Genomic DNA, 23705 nt, shown 5'->3' with positions numbered 1-23705 from the left:
GCCTCCCCCTGGTCGCGTAGATGGCCATGTTAGCCAGGGCGAGGAGGAGGTTGACCAGGAGGTCCCGTGACTTTGTGGGGCCACGGATAGGGAGTGCCTTGGGGTGTGTAGCGGAGTAAGCACCCACTCCAGGGCTGAAGGGGTTGGAAAAGGCCTGCAGAGGACTGGGGCTGGGTAAGGGAGAAAAGCCTTGGCTGATTGGGGGAAGTGGCTGCAGCTGGGGCCACCCCCCGAACAGACTAACGGGGCCTTATAAGAAGGCCAGGGCAGCCTAATCTCTCCTCTAGCTGTGGAGGGAGACAGGCTTGGCTGCTGGAAGGTTGAGAGGTACCTGGGAGTGAGGCAGGGCTGAGGAAAAGCCAGGGGAGCTCCAGGCTGGTGACTCCCCAGGCTGTAGGGCCTGGTTCCAGAGATACTGAGGGTAGAAGAAGCAGCAGGCCCAAACCCCCCTTGCCAGTGATGAGTGGTATACACTGCAGTCTGCCCTAGGGATCGGGGGCTAGTTGGTGACTGGCAGTAGCCTTACACTGAGGCAAGGTTGGGATAGGGGGTGGGGGTTCCCCTGGGTGGGGAGATCTTGAGACTGAGGGGTTATGGCCAGAGGGGCAGCACCCCAGAGAAAGAGGCACCGGGGTCCTGGGAGGGACACAGGGGCCAGCGGTAAGGTGGATCACCAGCCTGCAGAGGGCGCTCTGACGGCTGGAGAGCTAATTCCCTGGGCAACCAGCGGGAGGCGCCGCAGGGGTGAGTCCACACGCTTACAGGGTGCAATGGCCCCCATGCTTCATTAGGGGAATGCATTTGCAACAGTAAAACCATATCCCTTTTATTATCAGAAAGGAGCTGCAGTAACTCAAGGCTTGTTTGTCCCCATTCTCATGACTTGTGACTATCTAGCTATCCCAGTCAGTAATGCTGCAGCTGCGGGTGATACTTTTCTGTCTGTCTGCCTACGTCCAGGCCGAATTCTCCTGACTCTGTTGTGTGTGTTTTCAACGTATGGTGGCTGAGCATGCAAGATGGCTGCGGGTTATTGTAAGTCCATACACATGTAACCCCTCTGCCAGGCTGAAACGATAGCAGCAAGGGCCAGGTTCAATACCTAGGGGTCCCTTCCCCACAACGTAATGCAAACCAGCTCGAGCCCCCACCCAGTGACCTGGGAAAATCTTACACACACCCCTGGGCGCCTCAAGGAGGCAATACTTCCCCTCTCGCAAGCACAGACTCTTGGTGTAGCAGAAAAGGTTTAATTACATAAGATAAACAGCAAGATTGCTGGGTGGAGTTCAAGGCGATGGTTTTAACCTCAGTGGGTTCAGCCCCTGCCTACCTGAGAGAGAGAGAGAGAGCGCGTGTGCTGCTCTCCTCGTGCGATACCACCAAAGTCAGCTAGTGCCTCCTGGGCATCTTCCAGCAGGGCATTCTCCATGAGATGGCCTCAGCACTGGAGTCTACTTTCCCCTTTCATCTGCCGGGGTTAGGATCTCCTTCCCTTCCAGGTGCACTGCAAGTCCCACCTGTTGTTCCAGGGCATGAGGTGGGGGCAGGTGTTGAGCTGTGCTCTGGAAGAAGGTGCACATCTCAGCAAAGCATGATCTGTGTTCTGGAACTGAGCTACCATTTCACGGTAGATAGTGCATCTAATCCCACTAACCTCCCTGAGACAAAGCACCTCGAACAACCCTGGGCCTTGCTGTACTAAAGTCAGTGCCAGGTATAATTGTCCAAATTCTCCCCAGCACGACTGAAGTTAAATTACCACAGTGAGAGCTGCTGAGGCAACATAATGGGATCACTTCAGAGACACGTTATGTTGTTTTGCAGAATACAAAGAGCCTAAGCACAAAAGAGCCAGGGCCAGGGTTGCCCATTTTACTGCTAATAAAGCACTGACTCTACAAGCAGCTGAGGCTAAAATTGGATTTAATTTAGTGCAGCTCCAGAAGGCCACCCAGGATATTACACATCAGAGTGGCCCTGTGCACAAGCAAGCAAGCAGAAATGGCACTATACACTACTGCAGCCAACTCCAAATTCCTTCATCCATATGTAGAGAGTCTGATCAGAAACAATGTGAACCACTTGTCATGGATGGCGACATAGGCAGTCAGGCCCTGTGGTCAGAGCAGGCGTTGAAAGCCAGGTGTCAGAGTCAGGAGTCAAGCCATGGCTCAGAGATGGAGTCAGTAGCTGGGGTGAAGCAGAGATCGGAACAAGGCAGTACTCAGGAGTCAGGTCCAGTACAGCCAGCCAGCCAGCTGCTCAGACAACTCCCTGTGCCTCCTTCTGGCATAAATCACATGTCTTATCCAACGGGAGAGGCCGGATGTCTCCTCCAATCAGGGGCTTTGAGGATGGTACCTCTGGTGAGCTAGGATCCACCAGCCCACGTAGCCTGCTAGTCTGAGGACTGATTGAGGACATGGCTTTGAGCCCCATGCCCCCCTCACATTGGTCCTGAAAAACAAACAAACAAAAAAACCCACCGTACAACATCAGGCAGCTGATTCTCCAGTTGCAGAGATCAAGAGCCTGTGTAGTGCATCATACGTGAGTGGCCACTAGGATAAGTCTATCCATTACTGACCTAAGGAGAGCCCCACTGGTGGAATAGGGGGAGGAGTGCCTGTGGCAGGTCAGAATCTTCCAGTCCCAAAAGACTCCAGATCCATTGGTACCCTAGATCTTACACCAAAGACAACATTGGAAGCCAATTCTATAGTAAACAAACTAAAGGTTTATTAGCCAAGAAAAGGAAATGAGTTATTCAGAGATTAAAACAGATAAATTATATGTATGGGTGAGTCACAGTCTATAATTCCAAATAATAGCAGAGATGTAGCAATCTGCCAGTTTCCCCAAATTTCTCAGGGCTACCCAGAATAACTCTGGGGATCTCCAGTTTCTCCTTCACTTGTTCTGCTCTGTTAGAAGCAAAACAGTCCAGAGATGAAGGATCTTTCCCTGAATCCCTACTTATAGCTTTTTCTCACAAAAAACAAGCTGCCAGAGTCACTACCCATCTGGGCTTTTCCTTTGAGGATGGAGAGTGAGGAATGCATTTAAAGTCTTTGACTTCCAATCATCACACACAATGACCACTTGATTTGAAATGAGCACTTTTCTGTGAAAGTTCTTCATCTGCAGTCCACAAGATTTCTTTCTTGTTTGATGGGTTATTTAGTTACAGGGGATATATACATGGGGTGTATACAGGTCTGTCGCATCTTACACGCATTTAACATGCGTGATTTCAGCTTTACGTGGTCAGCAAAAAAAAAAAAAGAGAAAAATAACAATTTTAATACTGTACCTGTAGTGCGGGCGATTCCGCCCGCCATTACGCTCAATGTAATTTTGACTATACGCGATTTTCACTTTACGCGCTGACTGCGGAACGTAACCCCAGCGTAAGATGCGACAGACCTGTACAGTGTGAATGTTTGCTATTACATTATAGTGGGATACATATATGTGAAAACAATACAAGTAACATTAGTTTTCATGAAGTTTAAACACCAACTACACTCACACATTTAACAATCGCTTTGATCTATACTAACATATGTGAATAGGCCTGGGGCTTTGGCACGGGCTGGCACCTCATCTGCCAGCATCACAAGTGGAACCTTGTAGCAATGAATCCCAGCCAGGCAATGGCAAACACCACCACCAAAAGCATTTCTCTGGCAAATCTCTGCTGAGCTCTGGCAATTCAGCATGAGACCAGAGGACAGTCGCTGGAAAACAGCTAGAACTATGGGGGAAGCAAATAAATTCTTGGAATGTATCAGGGACAACGTTTTGTTCCAGAAAGTGGAGGAAGTAACCAGGGGATGGCCATTTTAGACTTGATTCTGACCAACAGGGAGGAATTCATAGCAAATCTGAAGGTGAAAGGCAATTTGGGTGACAGTGATCATGAAATGAGAGATTTCATGATTCTGAGGAAAAGGAGTGAGAGCAGCAGAATAATTATAATGGACTTCAAAAAAGCTGACTTTAAAAAACTCAGAAAACTGGTAGGTAAGGTCCCATGGGAAGAAAATCTAATGAAAAAAGTAGTTCAGGGGAGCTGGCAGGTCCTCAAGGAAGCAATATTAAAGGCACAACTGCAAACTATTCCAATGCAAAGGAAAGATAGGGAGACTAGAAAGAGCCCAACATGGCTCCATCAGGAGCTCTTTAATGACCTGAAAATCAAAAAGGAATCCTACAAGAAGTGGAAACCTGGACACATTGCTAAGGAGGAGTATAAAAGACAGCACACATATGTAGGGAGAAAATGAGAAAGGCACAAAATGAGTTACATCTTGCAAGGGACATAAAAGGCAAGAAGAAGAAGTTATTTAAAGACATTAGGAGCAAGAGAAAGATGAAATGTAGATCTTGTACTTAGCAGGGCAGGAGAGCTAATAACTGATGATCTCCATCTGGCTGAGGTGTTTAATGCCTATTTTGCTTCAGTCTTCACTAAAAATGTTAATGGTGACCAGATACTCAACACAATTAATATTAACAACCAGGGGAAGGAATGTGAGCCAAAGTAGGGAGAGAACTGGTTAAAGAATATTTAGATAAGTTCAATGTATTCCAATCAGCAGGGCCTGATGTAATTCATTCTAGGGTACTTAAGGAACTAGCTGAAACAATCTTGGAGCTGTTAGCAATTATCTTGGAGAACTCCTAGGGGACAGGTGAGGTCCCAGAAGACTGGAGAAGGGCAAACTTTAGCACCTATCTTTAAAAAGGGAAACAAGGAAGACCCAGGGAATTATAGACCAGTCAGCCTGACTTCAATACCTGGAAAGATCCTGGAGCAAATTATTAAACAATCAATTTGTTAGCACTTGGAGGACGACAGGGTTATAAGGAATAGTCAGCATGGTTTGTGAAGAACAAATCATGCCAAACTAACTTAATGTCCTTCTTTGTTAGGATTACTGACTGGATGGATGGGGGAAGCAGTAGATGTGATGTGCCTTGCGTTTAGTGAGGCTTTTGACACAGTTTCACGTGATACTCTCATAAGTAAACTAGAGAAATGTGGTCTAGATGAAATTACTATAAGGTGGGTGCACAACTGGTTGAAAGTCTGTACTCAGATTCGTTATCAATGGTTTTCTGTCAAATGGGGATACACGGGAGACAGGGGACAGACCTGGGTCCAGTACTAGTCAATATTTTCATTAGGGCTGTCAATTAATCACAGCTAGCTCACGCGATTAACTCAAAAAAATTAATCACAATTAAAAAAATTAATCGTGATTAATCACAGTTTTAATCACACTGTTAACCAATAGAATACCAATTGAAATTTATTAACTATTTTGGATGTTTTTCTACATTTTCATATATATTCTGTGTTGTGATTGAAATCAAAGTGTATATTCTTTTTGATTAAAAATATTTGCACTGTAAAAATGATAAACAAAAGAAACAGTATTTTTCAATTCGCCTCATACAAGTACTGTAGTGCAATCTCTTTGTCGTGAAAGTGCAACTTACAAACGTAGATTTTTTTTTGTTACAGAACTGCATTCAAAAACAAAACAATGTAAAACTTCAGAGCCTACAAGTCCACTCAGTCCTACTTCTTGTTCAGCCAATCACTAAGACAAACAAGCTTGTATACATTTATAGGAGATAATGCTGCCCTCTTCTTATATACAATATTTATGTGCCAGATATGCTAGACATTTGTATACCCCTTCATGCTTCAGCCGGCATTCCAGAGGAGATGCTTCCATGTTGATGATGCTCGTTAAAAAAATAATGCCTTAATTAAATTTGTGATTGAACTTCTTGGAAGAGAATTATATGTCCCCTGCTCTGTTTTACCTACATTCTGCCATATATTTCATGCTATAGCAGTCTCGGATGATGACCCAGCACATTTTAAGAACACTTTCAGCGCAGATTTCACAAAACACAAAGATGATACCAACATAGCTACAGCACTCAACCCAAGGTTTAAGAATCTGAAATGTCTTGCAAAATCTGAGAGGGATGAGGTGTGGAGCATGCTTTCAGAAGTCTTAAAAGAGCAACACTCCGATGCGGAAACTACAGAACCCCGAACCACCAAAAAAGAAAATTAACCTTCTGCTGGTGGCATCTGACTCAGATGATGAAAATGAACATGCATTGGTCTGCACTGCTTTGGATAGTTATCAAGCAGAACCCATCATCAGCATAATTTTGTACATAATTCTACATTTGTAAGTTCAACTTTCATGATAAAGAGATTGCACTACAGTACTTGTATTTTTCAATTCACCTAATACTATTTTTTTACAGTGCAAATACTTTTAATCAAAAATAAATATAAAGTGAGCACTGTACATGTTGTTCTGCATTGTAATTGAAATCAGTATATTTGAAAATGTAGAAAACATCCAAAATATTTAAATAAATGGCATTCTATTATTGTTTAACAGTGCGATTAATTTTTTTAATAGCATGATTAATCACAATTAATTTTTAATCGCTTGACAGCCTTAATTTTCATTAATAACTTGGGTTATGGAGGAGAGAGTATGCTTATAAAATTTGTTGATGATACCAAGCTGGGAGGGGTTGCTAGCACTTTGGAGAACAGGATTAAAATTAAAAATGACCTTGACAAATTGGAGAATTGGTCTGAATTCAACAAGATGAAATTCAATAAAGACAAGTGTAAAGTACTTCACTTTGGAAGGAAAAATCAAATGAAAACTATAAAATGGGGAATAACTGTCTAGGTGGCAGCACTGCTGGAAAGGATATGGGGGTATAGAGGACCACAAACTGAATCTGAGCCGTCAGTGTGATGCAGCTACAGAAAAGGCTGATATTCTGGGGTGTATTAACAGAAGTGTCGAATGTAAGACACAGGAGGTAATTGTCCCGCTCTACTCTGTGCTAGGGAGGCTCCAGCTGGAGTCCTGTGTCCAGTTCTGGGCACCACACTTTAGGAAAGACATGGGCAAACCAGAGAGAGTCCAGAGGAAAGCAACAACAATGATAAAAGGTTTAGAAAACGTGGCCTATGAAGAAAGGTTATAAAAACTGTCTGTTTAGTTTTGAGAACGGAAGACTGAGAGGTGACCTGATAACAGTCTTCCAGGATGTTAAGGGCTGTTCTAAAGAGGACGGTGATCAGTTGTTCTCCTTGTCCACTGAAGTTAGGACAAGAAATAATGGGCTTAATCTGCAGCAAGGGAGACTTCGGTTGGATATTGGGGAACTAAGGGTAGTTAAGCTCTGGAGGTCATGGAGTGCCCATCCTTGGAAGTGTTTAAGAATGAGTTGGACAAACACCTGTCACGGATGGTCCAGGTTTACTTGGTCCTGCCGCAGCGCAGAAGGTTGGATTAGATGACTTCTCAATGTCCCTTCCAACCCTCCATTTCTGTGATTCTATGAAATGCTGAAAAGATGGGTTCCAGGAGATGTGACTCGAGATTGGACACCTCATTTTCAAAGCTCTTTAGCTCACCAAGGAGTGGATTAATGCACAGGCAAAATAAGACATGCCTAGGGCCCAAATTCATGGAGGGGATGCAGATTTGCATGCAAACTGAAAGATTTGAGCTAGTGGCACTCTGGCGTGGAACACCACTCAAAGTTGGCCCAACCACCTCTTCACCCTGGTGAGCAGCACCCTGGGCAGCAGCAGGATGAGCAGCCAGACCTGGCAGACCCAAAGTGGATGACTGTCCAGCTCTTTGTGGTGATTCACATTAGAGAGTAAGGGCCCAGGAGTGTATGTTTGGCCCCAGCAGTGGGTTAATCTGGCCCTGAGCACACCCAGAAGCTCGGGGCTGGAAGCAGGACTCACTCTGCTGTGCTAAGCAGGAGGTCAGACTGCATGATTACAACGGGGTAAACTTTCCAAAGCACCTAAGTGATTTAGGAGCCTATGGCCCACTTTCAAAAGTGACTTAGACATTGAAAGTCACCTTTTGAAAATGGTGGTTTAGTCGCCTAGGCAGCCTTGAATATTTTACCCAGCGGTGTCTTCCTGCCTTGAAGTCTCTGAGTTCTGTCACTCCCACTGTCGTTTGTCTCAAAGAGCAGAAAATCATCTGTTCTCTTGAGTCTCCTTCTGGGAGCGTTACTCTGCCAGAACAATCAAACCCCCAGTGCACCAGCCAGAATGGGTGCCAACCTGTGACCCACTAGACAGACAGGTACCAGGCGCAGCAATATCCAATCAGTCTGAACAGCAGCCGTAGCAAAAGTTTGCCTTTCTGAGTGAAAAGTAATGGAGTAGGCAGCCTGCTGCTGTCTACATGGTTTGTTTAGATTGTTTCAGTGCCCTAGCTTGAAACGGTTACTAGAATTTGTGTTTATATGTTTCTCTGTGTGGCGGGGTGCTCCCCTGCTCCTGCCTGGGAGGGCTGCAGTGGTAAAAGCTGGGCTGATTGGGGAAGCGGCTGCAGCTGGGCCACACTCCAACCAGGCCACAGCTGGCCTGTATAAAGAGGCTGGGAGCCAGGAGCTCAGGAGTCTCTCTCTGTTTGTAGAGGGAGAAGGGCCTGGCTGCAGGGAGCTAGAGACCAGGTACCTGACTGGAGCAGGGCTGGGGAAAGGCAGAGGAGCTGGGGAGCTCCAGCCTGGAAAGCCCCAGGCTGTGGCCTAGCAGAAGGCCAAGGGGTACTGGGGGTTGCAGAGGGCAGCCCAGGGGTAGGCAAAGGCAGCAGGTCCAAACTCACCCTTGCCAGTGATGAGTAGGCTGATACTGCAGTCTGCCCCAGGCTCAGGGGCTAGACAATGGCTGGCAATAGCTGTATACTGAGGTGAGGTGGGGATAGTGGGTGAGGGTTCCCTGGGGAGGGGAGACCCTAAGACAGGGTGTATGACCAGGGGGCAGCATCCCAGATAATGGGGCACTGGGTCTGGGAGGGATGTGGGGGTCAGCAGTAAGGCAGGTCACCAGCCTGCAGGGGGCGCTCCAGGATGCTGGAAGAGCTAATTCGCTGAGATGACCAGCAGGAGGCGCCGCAGGGGTGAGTCCCACTCCTTTACACTCCACCATAGCCAATGCACCTCATTAATGTGGCGGTTCCTGAGGCTGCTAGAAGAGGAGTCAGGAAGGCTCTCTTATTTCAATGTATGACATTTACATTATGCCCTCAATCTCCATGCTAGAGCGGCACAGGTACCTGGCATTTGTCACTCAGAGCAGTGGGTTTGGGCCCAGATAGATCTGCTGGCAAGTGTCTTCCTTGTGTGCTCAACAAGACCCAAAGCATCTCACTGGCTTATTCCCAGCACCACGGCAAGCTGCAGCCATGCTCCGCCACACAACACTGGGGCCAAAGTGGTCCACGGTCATCACAGCCACAGGAGGGCGCTGTTGCCATCACAGCACTGCATTAGCTCATCAGCCTGGCTCCGTTGCTTGCTGGGGATACCATGCCCCAGTCTGGCTTTGAGATGCTGGCAGCACATTGTCACACAACCCCCCTGGCTGCAGAACACGGGTACCTGCCTGGCTGAGCTGCTTACATCCAGCACTCGGACAGTTCTTCAGCCAGCCCTGCTGTGATGCAGTCTAGTGACCAGCATTGCCCCGAGAAATCTGGCTGCTCTGAGCTCAACTTATATAGACCCCTATTACCTGAGCCTCACCACCTTTAGTGCATGTATCCTCACAACAGCTCAGGGGTACCCTCGTTTTCCCAATGGTGAACCAAGGCACAGAGAGACTCAGTGACTGACCTAAAGTCACAGAGGGGATCTGTGGCGGGCGAAGCGGGGAATTGAACTCAGGGTTTCTAAGTCCTGTGGCTGGCTGCACACTGGGTACAAGTAGGTAGCTACTGTTGTCCTCCCTGGGCATGAGACATAAGGTCACAGGTCCGAGACCAGGCCAGCTGCTCTGCACCGAGCACCCAGAAGGGTCCTGGGCTGGGAAGCCCTCTAGCAAGATTCCCCTGGTATCGGTGCCCAGTTCCCGGAGTGAATGCGCTGTCACTGCACATTGCTGGCCCTGCGGAGTCAGGGAAATGGCCCAGGTGAGACCAGAGGGTGCAGGGATGGAAAGTACCATGTACCATGGTGTGGGTGTGCATGTCCTGGGGCCAGCACGGAAATGGGGCAGCATTAGAAAGGTGGGGGGCAGCAGGGCTGGCAGCCCGGGGGAGTGCAGGGGGCTCAGAGCGTGTGTTGTTGGCGCGATCCCTGTAGTTTGGTGCGATCAGGTGCCTTGCAAGGAAGTGGTTTGATCTTCAGACATGTCTTCCTGCATGTGAGCTTCCTGGCAGGGCTGATGTAAGCATTCAGTGAGGGGACAAGCCCGATGCCCACGTCTCCTCCCCTCTGAACACTGCTCACTAACTGCTGGGAGACCAGGCTGGGCTGTTCCAGCAATCCCAGGGCTGGGGCAGTTTGACGAGCCCTGGGACAGCCTGGACTCTCGAGGTTCTGGAGACGGCCCAATGCATGTGTCCCTGGCCCCTGTGCTGTCTGAGTGGGAGTATTCCTGGACTCTAAGACTGACCGGGTAATTCCAATATTGTCATGACAGGCAGCGGATCAAAGGCTGGGTGCAGGGGTGGGAGCAGCCGTGGCAGGAGGAATGATGTGCAGTTTGCATTTAGAAAGCACTTAAGAAGCAATTATCCAGCGCTGGGAGCCCTAGCCAGGGAGTGTGGCTCATGTATTTTAATGCGTATTTCAAAGAGCTGAAGATTGGTCCCCAGCAGGGGGGTCTGGCAGTCACGGAACAGTTGTGTGCAGCTCATGCGGCGACATGCTAAACATGCAGCCGCCTCACGCAAAGCTGCAGCCTGCACATGCATACTCTGGAACGCAGAGAACCCGCTGGGCTCCATCATCCCCCTCCCACTCTGCTCCCTCACCCCCAGGGGAAAGCGACCAAGCGCAGCAAGGGAAGTTGATGGCTTCATGGCTTGTCTGGAGAGGTCAGGTCAGAGGGTAGCTGGGCTGCACTCAGTGTCTCGGTCTGGCCTGCCCTGTGCTGGGGGTGCGATAATTCCACAGGGGGATCTGGGGATAGGTAAGGGGAAGCAGGCCAGGGATTTTCCCAGGGAAGCTCTGCTCAGTTGTAGCATCTAGTATAGGGACAGGGAGATGCACAACACTGTTTCCTCCAGGAAACTCAGCCCAAATGCAGCCTCCAGTGGGAGCATCTTGGGGATCTTACTCCTGGGCAGCGCAGCTGAGCCCGTGCTCCGGGATGGAGCTGGGGGTTCTTGTTGTTCACTCTCTGGATTGCAGGAGTACACAGAACATGCCAGGCATGTTCCAAACAATCAGGGTATAGCTCATCTGTGGATCCAGGCTGTGGAAACAGCCCCCAGGAACAAAGGACCATGACAAGCCTCCCCACCTTCTGCTTGAGCTGCCAGGCCCATTTCTTGGCCTTTGCCTTTTCTGACATAAATACAGAGTAATGGGCATGATACAGAGAAACACAAAACAAAACCAAGACACTACTGCCCACGCTTCTTCCCCAGGGGAGAGGATGAGAGAACAAACACATGACAGATGTTAGCCAGGTACTAAGAAAATGAGCATGCAATAAGAAGCTGAATAGAATAGAATAGATGATCATGATGGTCTGCTCTGGCCTTAGTCTATGAAAAGAGACGTGGCCGCTGTCCCAGGGATCATGTGTCCTACATTGCCTGGGGAAAAGCTGGGATGAGGAAGTCTGGTTCAGCCTCTGGGCTTGGGGAAATCTTAGGAATTTGATTGGGCAAGGCCTATCAGCCTGGTTTCCAGAGATCTGGGCCCCAGGTCTGTACTCAGGTCAACTATTTAATCCAATCTGCAGCTTCTGCATCCTGAAACCATCCAGCTTCTTCCAGAGAGAGGGGGGTATCTGATACCCGCACAGGCTGATAGGGCAATGCTGGTGGCCTTTGAGAACTGAGATGTGATGAACACAAACATGATAGACGGGTTTAGAGCTATGAAGAGGAAATGCCTAGGTCCCAACCCTGGTGGCAGGGCTGTTTTACCCAGGCTGAGAAGAGAGAGGTCAAAGGGAATGTTACATCCAGGGGCTGAGAAAAGGCTGGGGGTTGAGTGAGTGGCCAGAGGCTGCCCAGGAAGTGTCACTGAGGGCTGACAGAACACACCCAGAAAACATGCTGTGAACAGGACAGTCTGTTTCTCTGAGCCAGTGATGGGGGAAGCTGGGCTGTGGGGAACATACAAAAGCTGACCAGGAGAGAGAAAGGGGTGAGGAAGACCCAGGCATATTGGCCTGTTATTGGTTCTACCCTTTGCTCTTCGTGCTTTGCACCTTTGAGGGATGGAATCAATAAATAATGCTTTGTTTGGAAGATGTTTTTGAGTCGCTTTCATCAGTCATGGGTCCCTGGAGGGAAAGGGCTGCCATATACCAAATGCAGCTGGGCCTATCATGTTGACATGGCTGAGAAACAGGAGACTGGTGACCACAGACTCAGGCCCAGAGTGGTTGGACCACATGGTTCTGCCCAGAGCAAAGGGTGCACATGTACTCGAGATCAACCAACAGGGGCTCGCCCCATAATCGTGACACAAGGCCGCTTGCAGGGGGAAGGCCCTGTGCCATTGTACCTGCCCTGGGAGCTCGCTCTCTGCAAGCGGTTGAGGTGGTGAGCTAAGTTAGTAGCACAGGGATAAAGGATCCTGTATCCTAAATCCCAGCCTCAAGAGCCAAGTCTGAGGCTGTGTTCAGCCAGGTGAAGACATGGGACTGCTCAGCTACACCATGTGTTTGACTTAATTTATTCTGCATCAGGCCCACACGGGTGGTGGTGCTGCTGCTGCTGCCTTGGCATTGTCCAGCAACACGCCAGGACTCTTGGAGGAGCAAACTCAGCTCATAACCTGTCACAGGCACATTCAGGAAGGACCACAGGGAAACCGGCTTTCAGGGGCCTTATTACCCAGGGGTTAACTGAACCCAAAGCCATGGTAACTAGTCTCTGCTTTCCTGGCAGTATCAGGAAATAAATCCGTGGGGGACACAGCTCCTCTGTCTGATAAATGATTGGTGTACATAAGAGTGCTTCCACTCAAAAGCTCTTGTTTTGATGGAGTACAAAGCACACCTCTAAAATAGCAATAGTCTAGAGCACCCCAAAATATAGTTACCCAAAGTGTGAGGTGGTGTTGAGTGGCAGCAGCAGTTTTCTGGGGGCCAGCCTTCCTCCTAGCTGCTGGGTAGATTGAGATCAGTGTCTTCTTGTTCATCGAAAATCCAAACTTCTCCAAAGTACACTCTCTAACTAATCTTTTTAAAAGTAATTCAACACAAACATAACTCAAAGGAACATCTAATAGGCTAACCATTTCCATAGCGACAGCAAAGAACTCGTAATTTTTACTTATCAACAGTGGTGAGCTGCAGCCGGTTCGCACCGGTTCGCGTGAACCGGTTGTTAAATTTAGAAGCCCTTTTAGAACCGGTTGTTCCCCGTGGGACAAACTGGTTCTAAAAGGGCATTTAAATTTAACAAGCGCTCCCTGCTGCCCAGCCCCAGCTCACCTCAGCTCTGCCTCCACCTCCTGCCATGAATACTCCTCCTTGCTTCTCCTCCCCCGCCTGCTTCCCGCGAATCAGGCGTTCGCGCGGGAAGCCTGGGAGGGCTGAGAAGCAAGCAGGCTTCCCCGGCCCAGGAAGACGACGCTGAGGTAGGAAACTAGGGGGGGGCCGTGTGCCCCGGCCGGTCTCCAGCCGCGGCCCGTCCCCGCCTCCCCGGCCCCGACCCTCCCCAGCTCCGCGTCCCCGGCCGCCCGGCCCCGCGTCCCCGACCCTCCCCAGCCACCCGGCTCCGCGTCCCCGCCTGGCCCCGACCGCGGCCCTCCCCAGCCCCGCGTCCCCGACCCTCCCCGGCCACCCGTCCCCGGCCGCGTCCCCCCTCCCCCCGTCCCCGGCCCCGCGTTCCCGGCTACGACCCTGCCCGGCCCCGCGGCCCTGTCCCACCCCGGCCCGGCCCTGGGTCCCCGCCCGGCCCCGAGTCCCCGACCCTCCCCAGCCACCCGGCTCCGCGGCCCCGCCCGGCCCCGACCGCAGCCCTCCCCCGCCCCGCGTCCCCCACCCTCCCCGGCCACCCGTCCCCGGCCGCGTCCCCCCTCCCCCCGTCCCCGGCCCTGCATTCCCGGCTACGACCCTGCCCGGCCCCGCGGCCCTGACCCACCCCGGCCCCCCCCCGGCCCTGGGTCCGCGCCCGTCCCCGAGTCCCCGACCCTCCCCAGCCACCCGGCTCTGCGTCCCCACCCGGCCCCGACCGCGGCCCTCCCCAGCCCCGCGTCCCCGACCCTCCCCGGCCACCCGTCCCCGGCCGCGTCCCCCCTCCCCCCGTCCCCGGCCCCGCGTTCCCGGCTACGACCCTGCCCGGCCCCGCGGCCCTGACCCTCCCCGGCCCCGGCCCCCCCCCGGCCCTGGGTCCCCTCCCGGCCCCGACCCTCCCCGGCCCCGCGTCCCCCCCCCCGGCGTTCCCGTCCGCGACCCTGCCCGGCCCCACGTTCCCAGCCGCGACTCTGCCCGGCCCCGCATCCCCGACCCTCCCCGGCCACCCGGCCGTGGCCCCCCCCCATCCCCGGGTCCCCGTCCGGCCGCGACCCTGCCCGACCCTGCGTCCCCGACCCTCCCCGGCCACCCGGCCGCAGCCCCCCCCATTCCCGGGTCCCCACCTGGCCCCAACCCTCCCTGGCCACCGGCCCCAGCCGTGGCACCCCCCCCGGCCCCGCGTCCCCCCCCCCGGCGTTCCCGGCCGCGACCCTGCCCGGCCCCGCGTTCCCAGCCGCGACCCTGCCCGGCCCCACGTTCCCGGCCCTCCCCGGCCCTGCATCCCCAACCCCCCCCGGCCGCCCGGCCCCAGCCGCATCACCCCGCGTCCCCGGCCGCCCGGCTCTGGCCGCATCACCCCCCCGGCCCTGCCGTGCCCCCACCTACCCGGATGCCCGGCTCTGGACACAGCCCCCCAGCTCCGGCCCGGCCTGGCCCCGTGGCTCCAGCCGCCCCTGCTGTTTTGCCACGGGGCCGGGCTACGCCAGCGCGGGTCTGGGCGTGGCGGCGGCCCCGGCTGCCCGGCTCCAGCTCTGGCCGCGGCCCTCCCTGGCTCCACCCGGCCAGCCGCCGGGCTCCCGCCACATCCTCCGGCTCCGGCCGCACGACTCCTGTCCCGGCTCCGGCCGCGCGACTCCTGTCCCGGCCCCACGTCCCCGGGCTCCCGGCTCCAGCAGCGGCCGGACTGTAGCACCGCCAGCCACGTCCAGGCAGCGCGGTAAGGGGGCAGGGAGTGGGTGTTGGAGAGAGGGTAGGGGAGTTTGGGGGTGGGGGGGGTCAGAGGGCAGGGAACAGGGGGATTGAATAGGGGCAAGGGTCCTGGTGGGGCAGTCAGAAAGGATCAGGGGCTGGATGGGGTGGTGGGAGGCAGTCAGGGGCAAGGGTTCCAGGGGCAGTCAGGGGACAGAAAAAAGGGGTGGTTGGATGGGGCAGGGGTCCTGGGGGGCCATCAGGAATGAGAGGAGGGGTTGGATGGGGCGGCGGAGGGTACTCAGGGTACAGGGAAGGGGGGTGGATGGGGCAGAGGTCCCTGGGGTGTGGGGGGCATCAAGGAACGCGGGGGGTTGGCTGGGGCAGGAGTCCGGGGTGGGGCATGATCCCTCCTGGGGTGACGAGGGAACCAGTTGTTATGATTTTGGCAGCTCATCGCTGCTTATCAGTAAAGCAGGTCTATCAAGAAACTTACAGGCTCAGGTACCCAGACAAGGTCAGCTATCTACCTTCCCTTTTCATTCTCCTTCCTTCTGTAACACCACAGCTGTGCAGCTGGTTTTGTCTGCCTAAGCAAGGCCAACTTCCTTCTCACTATGTGGCATCCTCACTTCCAGCTTATGGTGGCTAAGTGCACAAGATGGCTGCAGGTTATGTCAAGTCCAGTTCTTTCATAACAGCCTCATTTGCTTCTCAGTAACACTGCAGCAAATCCACAGTCACTCCAGTAAAATGTCACCACTGCAGCTGAGCTCTGAATCCGGACTGATCCGCTGGCTCTGTCAAGAGGCCAGACTGCATTGAAGACACCAGTTGTAAAGTACAGCCAGCTACCACCCAGCTACCACCTAGCGGGGACCAGTAGCAGAATGAAATCCCTTTGTGGTGCAGCCACTAGCCTGGGACAGGCACTTGTCCGATGTGTTATACATTGGGGGATGGAGTGCCACATGGGACTGTTACCTTTACCTGTCTGTACCCCCCCTCCTCCTTCTCTATGGCCCTGTTACATCTGCCTCTTTCTGTATAGTCGGTTCCTGCTTATGACTCTAGTCTATCCCATTTGACTGCTGAGAAGTTTAACTACGTCCTCACCTTGTATTGCCTGGGGCAATTCCTTGGGTTCACCTGTGCACAGGCCCCCTTGAGTGGCGGCGTCATGCTAGAAACACCCCAGTTGTACTTGGAGAGGCCCATCAGGCCCGCGGACTCAGGGCACAGACTGGGAGCCAGTCCCAGCAGGGCAGTGGCATGGGCTGGTGGGTAGGGCACTGTGCCAGGAGCCAAGAGCTGTGCATTCCAGGCCTGCACTTATCAGTAGCTGTCAGTGTCCCCTTGGCCGACCTGCTCCCTGTCTCTAAGGTGTAGCTGCCGGCTCTTACCTCCATTTACAGAGCAAGCTGAGCTCTGGTTAATAATGTCTAAGTGCTGAGTAAAAGCAGCGAAGAGTCCTGTGGCACCTTCTAGACTAACACGTATTGGAGCATGAGCTTTCGTGGGTGAACACCCACTTCGTCGGGTGCTGCGTGTGCTTCGCAGTGTTGGAGTAGAGGTGATACCTGGCAGATTTGTCTCCCTATAGCTACAGCACTGATTTTCCTCAGAGGCTGGCAGGTTTCTCTCTGGGGTGTGCTAAGGGGTTACTCATCCTGGGGGTGTGACTAGCCCCCAGAATGATTCCCCCAGCTTCCCTGTGGATCCTGATCCTTCCAGTACCGAGTGGGTGGACTGGTGAAATCTCCCAGGCCTGTTCCCAGCTGTCCTGTTGCTGCTTAGGAATGCATCTCACTAATGGTGAAGCCTCTTTTGGGGAAAAGACCACCTGGGAGATGCAGCCTGGTCCTTATTTCCTAATGAGAGCCAGGCTTACACTGGCTACAGGCATTAAAGAATCTAGTAATCAATCTAGTAATCGCTAGCAATTCTCTCTCCCAGTGCTGGCTGGAGCAGCCCGGGGTATGACGAGCAATAACTCCCTGGCCTGAGACAGAGATCTCGACTTTTCAAAGGGGGCAGCTCCGCTGTGATCTGGAGGGAGGAGGGGGAGTGCTGGCTGGCTGGATCCCTGACACTGCTCACTGAGCAGGAGGGCAGCCTGTGTGGCTGGGTCCTGGAGGTAGGGAACTAGCTGAGCGCTAACCTGCCCGTAGCTCGGATGGGTATCTGGGTGCGGCGAGACAGAGCACTGATCGGGCACTTTCCCTAAGAGCAGGTGGTGCCAGCTCTGTGTCATAGGAAGGAAAGAGGCCTGGCATTTGGGGCCAATCCGTGGGCTAGCTGGATCCAAGTGGGAATATGGCAGACCCAGGGCTGTGTGAGCATTCGGGTCTGGCTAGGCATGTAACAGACCCGAATTCTGACTTTTGTCTAAAGTTTCTTTGTTACCAGCTAGCTCAGCAAGGGCCAGTTACTGCCCCCTTCAAACCTCCCAGAGTGTCAAAGCCCCTGGACAATATGGCCACCAGCTATGTTTGAGGAAAGTAAGTTGTAATTAAAACATAATAATTAAGCAACATTTGCCATGGATCCTGTAGGTCCTAATCTTAGTCCTGCTGGTTTCAGTGGGAGTTATGGACTCAATGCTGCCTCCATTCATGATAGTGGCATATTTCATATTTACTATAATATTTAATATACCCTCTTCAGGATTAGGCGCTATCATATGTGTGAGTGATCATGTCACCTTCTGTCGGTCAGTGGCAGCTTAGACAGAACATAAAGGCTTGATTTGTGAGAGTAGCAGCTCGGAGGGATCTTTAGCTCCAGGGTTTGAGGCTTGTGTCTTTGTAGCTCTAAGAACAGGCTTTGGCCTCAGCTCAGCAGCTGTGTGGGGCTCTAGCAGGGAAGGGGGCAGCTGCAGTCCTGTTACAAGATGAATTTGACCCCCCAGGTAACTCCAAAAAGAAACGTTCTTGCACTCCCAGCAAGGCGTTGTGAAGGCTCCCTGGCAGCTTCCTGGTGTTCTGGTGCTTCTGAGTACATCAAGTGTGGACTTTGAGAAGAAAACACTCTAAAATGGCTCCTTCTGGACATTTTTTTCCAAGAGTCTAATGTTTCTTTAAACCCCTTGTGCTGCCTAACTAATTGAAACTACCCCACGACCTGGTAATGTGGTTAGGTTTTGATTTTGGCTCAGGCAAGAGGCTATTTTCAAGGGCAGGAACGGGAAAATGCTTAAGAAATTGACATAACTGAAAACTAGACACGACTCTCTGTCATTTAACATGAGCCTGAAAAAAACAAGGAGATGAAAAATATTTCCATCTTCAATCTCCGATCCAGCCAGGGCTGCCTTGCAAAACTCCACAGTGCGGTCAACACTCAGTTGTATAATGAGTCTTGTGGTATTTGGTGTTTCCCTTAAAGCCCCAGCTCCTCGAGTCTGGTGGTTACGTAAGAATCTCAATTTGTCTGTTTAATCATAGAATCATAGAATCATAGAATTCAAGATCAGAAGGGACCATTATGATCATCTAGTCTGACCTCCTGCAAGATGCAGGCCACATAAGCCGATCCACCCACTCCTGAACTAATTCTCTCCCTTGACTCTGCTGTTGAATGCTCCAAATCATGATTTAAAGACTTCAAGTAGCAGATAATCCACCAGCAAGCGACCCCTGCCCCATGCTTCGGAGGAAGGCGAAAAACCTCCAGGGCCACTGCCAATCTACCCTGGAGGAAAATTCCTTCCCGACCCCAAATATGGCGATCAGCTGAACCCCGAGCATGCGGGCAAGACTCTCCAGCCAGACCCTCTGGAAAAGGCTAACAATATCCCAACATTGACCCTTTGTACTAATTACCAGTGTGGCACGTTATTGACCTATTGACTAAACCCGTTATCCTATCATACCATCCCCTCCATAAACTTATCCAACTTAATCTTAAAGTCATGGAGGTCCTTAGCCCCCACTGTTTCCCTCGGTAGGCTGTTCCAGAATTGCACTCCTCTGATGGTTAGAAACCTTTGTCTAATTTCAAGCCTAAATTTCCTGACTGACAATTTATATCCGTTTGTCCTCATGTCCACATTAGCACTGAGCTGAAATAATTCCTCTTCCTCCCTGGTATTTATCCCTCTGATATATTTAAAGAGTGCAATCATATCTCCTCTTGTCCTTCTTTTGGTTAAGGAAAACAAACAAGATTCAGTGTCTAGTGTTTCTGGTGGCAGAGGAAACCCTGAAAACATGACCCCTAAGGACTCAAAACCAGAAGGTGAATAAAAAGACACCAAGTTAATTACATTTTAAGATATCTTGATTTTTAAGCCAATTTCATGATTATTTGGGGCGTCTCATGAATTTCGAATGCTTGGGGTTGTTCAGACCAACTCCAGGATTTGGCAAAACATCCCCCTCCTGCCCTGCCAAAGTGTCTGTGGGGAAGTGTAACGGGCACAGTGGGATTTTCCGTGTGGGGTGAGGAGACTTGCCCGAGGTTATACACCAGGATACCTGTGGCAGCACTGGGAACAGACCCCAATCTCTGAGGTGCTAGACCCATAGCATAGGGGCTGGAAATGAGGGGAACGTGCCTGTAGGCCAGCACTTGGAGTAGCCCACAGCCATGGCATTCCCCAGATCCAGACAGGCAGGCAGTGGTGAAAGCCTCCTCCCACACAGTGTAATAGAGAGGTGTGACCTGGCCCACCTGTGTCCTTCTTGGGCACTGCAGCTAGCACTGGAGGTGGGTTATTTTTGCCTTGCCTGCTACCTCCATATGTACACCTCAATCCTACAGCCCCCCTAAGGAATAGCCCTCGCTTTCCCTGAGCCAGGATGACTATGCTCAGAGAAGAAATGGTGCTGCTCGCTCTGCTCCCTGCATGGTTCAGAGGCACATTAGGGAACGGAAAATGAGTTTGAACTGTATTTGCCTCCCGCTAGCTCTGCAGCATGAGCAGGTCTCTGGGAGAAGATGCGTCCTGCATCAGCACAGCTTTGCTAAGCTGGCTCCTATTGCTGGAGCTCTGTGATGGAGCAGCACTGGGTCAGCTCCTTACTTAAGGTTGGGTTCCATTTTTTAGCTGAAGCTGGGATTCAAGCTCTTCCTCCTGTATGATGGTTACAGCGTATCCTTGTTCAGCAGTTCCTCTCTAACCACATATTAATCTTTCTGACCATTTACAAGTAAATCTGTTCATTAGTTTGTTAAAATTAATTAAAATCAGGCCTTTTAGACATTTCAATTTGTTTATTAACCTTTTCTTCAGCCCCCTTTAACTAACAGATGGATTCTTACTGGCCTTTTAACGTCCCATAAAGTCAGAACTCATTGAAAACAGGTCAGTAGGCTACATCTGAAGAAACTAGGTTGTAATAATCTAATTGGTCAATGATTGTTTATACGTGTTTGTATTATAGTCAGGGCTGGATCAATAATTTGGGTCGTTCACAAACAGTGTCATTGTGACTGAATCTTCACCCTCTTCCCAGGGGCATGTGGATGTCTGATCATGAGGGAGACGGGGGCAGCAGGATCTTCCAAAATTCCAACGCTAGGGCTAGGAAGTAGGTAACAGACTTACATTTACATTAGGGTGACCAGACAGCAAGTGTGAAAAATCGGGATGGGGGTGGAGGGTAATAGGTGCCTCTATAAGACAAAGTCCCAAATATCAGGGCGGTCCCTATAAAATCAGGACATCTGGTCATCCTAACTTACACACACACACACACACCCCAAGGGTCACATGTAGTGGTGCCTCTCCTCAGGGTAATTGAACCGTTTCATTAGAGTCAGTGGGAAAGGAAGCTAGTGAGTCTAAAGATGGGGAATCCTGAAAGGTTTTATTTGAGGGAATTCACAACTAGACAAAGCACAAGCTGGCAGCCATCCATCACCATTGGTTATTAATAAACCAGGGCCTCTCAATGCACACTGCTAACACCAGAAAGGAGACATGAAAAGAGCACAAATTAGTGGGGGGGGGAGACCGGGGGGGGGGTATGTGTAATGCTTGTGATCACATGACAAGCTACATGCAAGGGAAAAAGTCGGCAGTTCATATCAGGAAGCCTGCGTGGTGAGGCCATTGGGTGTGAAGCCTCTACATGAGCAAACAGGGAAGTGATCAGAGAAGTCATCAGCCATCCAGAGCTAACCAGAATCTGGCAGGCATAAGACGTGTTCTTTGCAGAGCATACTCAGCAAACTGAATGTCACTCCACAGCTGCACCTTTAGCTCCCACCCAGCATGACCCGGGAAAGAAAATGCTGCTGTTCGCATTGTTCATATGCCCATGTGCCACACTGGGGTGATATGTTAATGGAGGGAAATTTCAGACTTCTCTGCGCTGGAATCTCTCCCCATTGTCTGGCCCCTTGTGAGCTGAAATCAGGTGGCCCTGATTGCCTGTCTGAGAATTTCCCTGGCATGGGGGACCTCTCAGCTGTCATTAAGCCAGTTCCTATGCCACCTGCCTCAGAACTCCCAGTCACAGGGTATGTTGGGAGCAGGGGGAGCACATCTGTGCTCTGCTAATTTTCAGCTTGCCTAAGTTAGAGCAGTGTCGTCTTCTTCCTCTTTACTCCCTTCCATCAGCTCAGCGGCGATGATGGGGCTGAATGAAGTCTTTCCATCACTTTCTGTCTTGCACCAGGTTCATGGCTTCGTTCAGCCTCTTTTGTTTCTATATCATTCTTCACCATGTCTATCCAACGCATCCTCAGTCATCTTCTCTTTCGAGTTCCTTGCGCTCTGGTATGTATCACCATGTATGGTATCCTTTCCTGGTCCGTTCTTAACATGTGTCCAAACCATGGCAGTTGTTTTTCTGGAGTCTTCTGTCACAGCATTATTTCTTGCCCTAGCCGTTTTCTTATCATCTTGGGGCCTAGCATCTCAGACAGGTGCATGCTTGGGGCCAGCTCCTCCTGCAGCTGATGCTGCAAAGCTACACTCTATTTTTAGCTCCATAAGGTGGTGGAATCTCCTTCCTTAGAGGTTTTTAAGGTCAGGCTTGACAAAGCCCTGGCTGGGATGATTTAGTTGGGTTTGGTCCTGCTTTGAGCAGGGGGTTGGACTAGATGACCTCCTGAGGTCCCTTCCAACCCTGAGATTCTATGATTCTAAGAGCTGGCACAGGCAGGTCTCCTTGAGCTGGGAATTCCACCCCCAGCTCAAAGGGTACACACACCTTTATGCTGCAGCCAGAGCAGTGACTGTGTCCCCCCTGCCCTCTGGCACAAGTAGGTCCCAGTGCAGGCTGAGCCAGGACATTTCCAAATGAAGCTCAGAGAAGGCAAATGTTGGCCAAGGATACTAGGACAAATCCGGACACTTACAAAATGCACCATGGGATGTTTACCCTGAGTGCAGAGGAGAAAGTGTTGAGATCCCACCAGAAAGACCCCACACAGCAAAGTGGCAGGAGCTCAGCTGATCTGCCTGAGAAGACGGAAAGGCTGAGTCAGCCCTGCAAGGGACCTGTGGTTTCAAGAAGTCTGCATATCGCAAACCACCTGCTTAGCCCACAAAGTCATCCCCTCCAGTGATATCACTATCCTTACGCTCTGGGGACTCTGAGGAAATACATGCTGGAATCGTTTGTGCTATTACAGCTATTGTTTTATTAGCTGTGGCTAATTGTTGTTTGTTTATATTTTCCCTTCCCTGCAGAATTTTGGGTGTCTTTGGAGTGGATGTGTGAGATGGTCAGTTGGTTCAGAGCTCCGTAGTGCCCCAGAACACTGCCCCCTTCCCTTCTTTGGCACGCACAATCAACACAGTGTGTGTGCCTTCCCGGGGGAGAGCATCAAGGACTGAAGCCAGCAGACTGATATCAATTTGTTTGGCAGGGTCTGTCTCCAGTGTTGCTAACGCTTGGGATTTTATTGTAAGTCTTGTGATATTTGATGTGTTGCTTAAAGCTCCAACTCCTGGATGCATATGATTAGGTGAGAATCTCAGTTTTCATTTTAAATAAAGGCAAGCTTCTAGCCCTTGTGGTTGCATAGAAAAACCTGAAAACAAGAACCACATGCACCTTTTGCACAGGCAGAGAAAAATAACTTGAATTTTATAATTTTTAAAAACATCTCTTTATTTTTGGCACTTGACTCAAGGGTCTTCAGTGCTTGGGGTTGACAATATTGTGTCTCTCCTTCCTTAGCCAACTGGTAAAATGTCATTGTTAAAAGAACCGCTTGGGATCATTTAAAAGGAAATCTAGAGAGAGATTTCCAGCATATCACTTGGTGTCAAACCCCTGGGTGGAGTTGAGCAGCCTGGCTTAAACGTGTGGGGTACACGGCAATCCATTCCATGACTGTAGAATCCAGGCCAGGATTTAGGTAGTTTCTTTGTAGAGGTGGTGACGTTAGGCAGCTCCGGCTGTGGCGCTAGAAAGCCAAAGAGTAGCCTCAGTAAATGCCCAATCCCCATTAACCTAATGATGCCCCCACCCTGCCTCTCCACTGTGATGAGGGGCGCCACCAACTGCACTCCTAAAACACACCGTTGTGCATG

General features: G+C 51.2%; 1 long non-coding RNA gene across 2 annotated transcripts; it reads right to left on the bottom strand.

Moving 5' to 3' along the window:
- Positions 1-2045: 2045 nt before the first annotated feature.
- LOC123354250 lies at positions 2046-14945 on the bottom strand. 2 transcript variants are annotated; one of them, XR_006574685.1, is made up of 3 exons: positions 14909-14945; positions 13105-13243; positions 2046-2460 (listed from the first exon to the last, which is right to left on the bottom strand). It is a non-coding gene; the product is annotated as an uncharacterized LOC123354250 (long non-coding RNA). The 2 variants fall into 2 exon arrangements; XR_006574686.1 differs by lacking the exon at positions 2046-2460 and adding an exon at positions 2591-2688.
- Between the last annotated feature and the right edge of the window lie 8760 nt (positions 14946-23705).

This window comes from Mauremys mutica, chromosome 21 (assembly GCF_020497125.1).
Source record: "Mauremys mutica isolate MM-2020 ecotype Southern chromosome 21, ASM2049712v1, whole genome shotgun sequence".
Lineage (NCBI taxonomy): Eukaryota > Metazoa > Chordata > Testudines > Geoemydidae > Mauremys > Mauremys mutica.
This window is presented reverse-complemented; position numbering and strand designations above follow the sequence as displayed.